This window comes from Neovison vison, chromosome 8 (genome assembly GCF_020171115.1).
Source record: "Neovison vison isolate M4711 chromosome 8, ASM_NN_V1, whole genome shotgun sequence".
In the NCBI taxonomy this organism is placed as follows: domain Eukaryota; kingdom Metazoa; phylum Chordata; class Mammalia; order Carnivora; family Mustelidae; genus Neogale; species Neogale vison.
The window spans coordinates 30,602,844-30,607,557 of record NC_058098.1 but is presented as its reverse complement, the minus strand read 5'-3'; positions in this window follow the sequence as shown (position 1 = coordinate 30,607,557).

The following is a 4,714-nucleotide window of genomic DNA, read 5'->3' as shown; positions in this document are numbered from 1 at the left end:
GGTAGGAGGAAGATTGGGGAGAAAATGTGGGCAGGTGGTAAGTGTCCATAGTACTGGTCAGAACAATTAAAGCCGTCAGAGTGGAAGGAACACGTTACTAAGCAATGTCAAACTGTGCTGAGTTTTAGGGAGGTAAGTTCTTCTTTTTTTTTTCTTTAAGATTTTATTTATTTATTTGACAGAGAGAGAGATCACAAGCAGGCAGAGAGGCAGGCAGAGAGAGAGGGGAAAGCAGGCTCCGTTGAGCAGAGAGCCCAATGCGGGGCTTGATCCCAGGACCCTGAGATCATGACCTGAGCAGAAGGCAGAGGCTTAACCCACTGAGCTACCCAGGCACCCTCGGAGATAAGTTCTTATTAAATAAAATCTCCATTTTATAGATTTATAGATTTTATAGATGAGGAATCGAAAGTGCCAAGAGGTATATCTTGCACGGAAGGAAAATACCTCTTTTTGCTTCTACTTCTACCTGGATTTTGCCTACCCCTTACTAGTGTCTGTCTGTTAACAAAGGCAGAGTTGGTAATCTGCCTGTTCAGGCCAGGCATGATTATACCACCCCTACTTACGAGTCAGAACCCCTGGTATTAAAGGTCATGCCCATACCCTAGGTCTCCATTTCCGGTCCTCTCTTCTGTTCTTGCAGTGGCCTTTATCTCCTGTCATCACAGTCACACATGAACATACTGCTTTTTGCTTTTGGCTTAGATTTGAATTCTCCAAAATAGCTTTAGGAGGCCTCTGCTAATTAATATCCAAAAACCTCACCTCCAATGCAGAGCTGAGCACTTTGAGTAGATATCTCCTGATGACTGGACTGACTGGTAGTTTCTTCCCTAACCTCTAGCCCTGTCCTTTCCATGGACAGGCCATCTGTATGCACTAATGTTTGGGATTAACAGTGTAGCATTTAGAACATAACAAATTGGCCTTAAGAATGTCTGAAACTAGAGTCGTATTAGCAGAAGATCTGTTATCGATGTTTAAGCACAGACCTCAGTCCCTTCCATCCCCCTCCACTCTCACATCTCACCATCCTCTGAAATCAAGATCTCACTGTATTTCCAGAGTGAGGAAATGAATCCAAGATTGGTCTGACTCATAGAGTCTTAGGGAACTCTTTAGTCCCTGGAGGGTCCGTTGGAAGAAAAGAGGTGAGCAATATGACATCTCTAGATTGAAATGTCAACCCTTCTTCAAATTGCACAGAGGCAAATTCTTTTCTCCAAATTATAGCTTCTTCTCCAACCACCTCCTAACTCTGCTCTCTCCCACCATGACAATCACCCACCTTGCATAATAAGCAGTTGGAATCATTATTAAAGGAGGTAAATGAGTAAAACTTCCGATGTTTCTCTTCCTCTTTCTTCCTTCTCCTCATCCTCCTTTTTCATTACTATCACCACCATCATCTGCATTATCATTCTCATCTTTAATATTTGTTACGTCTTCCCATGGGCCAAACACTAAACGTCAATCACATCATTTAATCCTCTCATTGTCCCCACAAGACACATGCTATTGTCACACTGTTCTCGTTCCTATTGGAGAGGTTGTATGGCATGATGACTAAGAATTCAGGTTCTGGGATTGGAGGACTTGGGTTCAAATCTTACTCCAATATTTATTGCCCACGAGACTAGAGGCCAGTTACTTAAACTCTATAAGCTTTGATTTCCTCATCTATAAATAAAGATAATATAGTGTCTACCTAATGCTTAAGAGTCCTAGAAAAGGTGGAAAAGAAAGGAGGGAAAACAGGAAGGGCTAGATAGGTTTACAGGAAGAAATTTCTTACAAGTAAACGGTGTGATTTGGCTATAAATTAGGAAAAGATTAAAGTAAGTGAGTGATTACAAAGAGTTGATTGTATTAGAAGAATAGAAACTTTGGTCCAGAAGGTCATGAGAGGCAGGTGGGTTCCAATTTCCAAAATTCCCTGGTTCAGAGGCTAGACAGCCAAGACCTGAAAAGGTCACATAGCCTCAGGTGTTGGAATCTGGGGAATGGGTACAGCTGGAAGTTGAGTGGAGCTGACTGCTACCCAACTCTCTCCCTGAGGCATTTCTCCTTGATTCTCTTATTGGCTTTGTATGCTGTTGGGAATGTTAGGACAGAAGGGACTCCCTCCCTGACTCCCGTGTCTCCTTCTGCCTTTTGGGCTCTGCTGGACCAGACTGGAGGACGTCTCCTACATACTCACTCCTATAAATGGCCAGGGAGATGGGCTTGGAGTACAGAAAGTAGCAATCTCTCTCAGATCTCTCATTTCCTCTTATATGTGTGTGTGCGCACACACATGCACGTGCAGCTGAAACACTTCCATAGACTTGCTCTGTATGAAAGGAGTCGATGCCTGCTCTCCCAAAACCTGTAGGAAAACTACACAGCCTTGTAAACAAGAAAACAGAGAAACACTTTCAGTAAACAAGAAGCATTCATATCTAGAGGTCCCAATTTGTGGACTGGATTTCAGGAAGATATGGCAGGTTCAGTGGTTGGAAACTCCCACTGGAATTTTTCTTAGTAGCAATATTCTTTTTTTTTTTTAAAACAATCTGTTCTTTTTTTTTTTTTTTTTTAAGATTTTATTTATTTATTTATTTAACAGAGAGAGATCACAAGTAGGCAGAGAGGTAGGCGGGGGGCGGGGGGAAGCAGGCTCCCTGCCAAGCAGAGTCTGATGCAGGGCTCGATCCGAGAACCCTGAGATCATGACCTGAGCCGAAGGCAGAGGCTTAACGCACTGAGCCACCCAGGTGCCCCAGTAGCAATATTCTTAATGGTATTTGCGTCCATAAAATCCTATATCACTCAATGGGGCTGGAATGCTGTACATCCACAATAAAAATATGAAACTATATTCCTTCAAAATTCATAAATAGAGCACCAAATGCTAACATTGACTATGAGCAAGGCTTATTTTTTTTTTCTTTGACTGTTCGTGGTTGATAACAAGAAAACTTACTCGAGGAGGAAAAGAGGGCTGATTAAGAGTTTAATAGTCTCTGGACACCAGTAGATAGCATTAAGCATTTCCATTTTTCCTGAAGTGTATTCCAAGCATTATTCATCTCAACCTTGATTAAGGTTGTTTTTGCTGGCATTTAGACCACAGACAATGGATGAGGAAAGAGGTGGGGGTGGTGGGGGAGAAGAGGACAAGGAAGAGGAGCAATATTCTTTTTTTCAAATTCATCTTTGAATGAACATTCAAAGATGAATTTACAAATAATAAATGCATTGTTTGGTGTATAATTAGTTGATAATGAACGGTGAGAAAGCAACAGAAAAAGGAATATTTAGAAATAAATAATCAGGTCAGGCAGTTCTTTATATTAACTTCCTTCCTGACTGCTGCCTGGAGCCGGAGAAGAAGGGGAGGAGAGAGTTTGGAGGGGATTTCAGAATGGTTCAAGAGAAGGGGAGCTATATCAAAATTGAATTTTACATGTTTAAGTCTTTGGAGAGTCAGATGTTTCTAATGCAGGGAATGCCTATATTTGCCTACCCGTAACAGTTGCTCATCAAATGATTATAAAATTGAATATTTTTGTGATATCACACCCTATTGTTATTCTCATTGTCTAGAGTTTGACACAGACTTACCAGAAAGTGAGATTTCAAGGCCTGAGGTACATTCTCTCACCCTCCTGCTGGACCAGTGTTCCCTGACTTTATGCACATATATGAACCACCTTCTACCAACCATCACAAATCCTCTTGATCCACACCAAACTCCATCTCTAACTGAGCCATTGAGTCCTCACACAATTGAGAAATCTGATTAAATGTACGATGTGTCTACTGCAGCAGTAAGAAAGAGGAAGGAAGAATTTTGTGAATGGAGATATTTTTCTCAGCTAGACACACAGATTCAATAGAAATGGTTATCATTTGTCTTGAGTCATCCTTGACTCACCATCTGTAAATGGAATATTCAGCCATGCAATGAAGCTTCCAGCCTTTGTTCTCAAGTCTGGAACATGGCTCAAATGACGTGTTGCCTACGGAATCAAGACGATAGCAGTTGGGTTCTTGAATAAGCAAAGTACTTCTCAGGAAAAGGTGGTCCAAAAGACATGTCATCAATACCAAGAACAAAATCAAGTGCATAAAAGGCTTTTTTTTTTAAACTTTTAAAAAATTAACATATAATATATTATTTTCCCCAGGGGTTCGGGTCTGTGAATCATCAGACTTACACATTTCACAGCACTCACCATAGCACCTACACTTTAAAAAGCTCTGAATAAACATTTGTTGAATGAACTAACTTTTGAATGAACAGGTTGGTGAGGAAGAGAGGAGTAGGGAGATTACTGGCATTAATTTTCTGGCATGGCGGACAGTGCTAGCTTGGGGGTAGTATTAGCTAAGTGGATACATGAAAAGGGGAGGTCTTGAAGAGTGGTTATAGACTGTTAAATTCAATGAGTTCAGTTTTGAACATGTTGAAGTGAATGGTCTGGGGAACACCCAAACGGATGTCTGGATGTAAGTTGTAGAGAGCATATATTAGGAAAATAATAAAGCCCTTGCTTATGTAAAGGGAACCTTGCCAGGATTAATTTTCCTTCCTTCCCTTGGACTTACTCAATTTTTTCTCTTTCCATATTTTCTATTTTTCTTCCACAAACATTTCTGAGTTGTCTGTCATTTGCAAAGCTTTGTTTTAGGCACTGAATATATATGAAAAGGAACAGTTTTAACT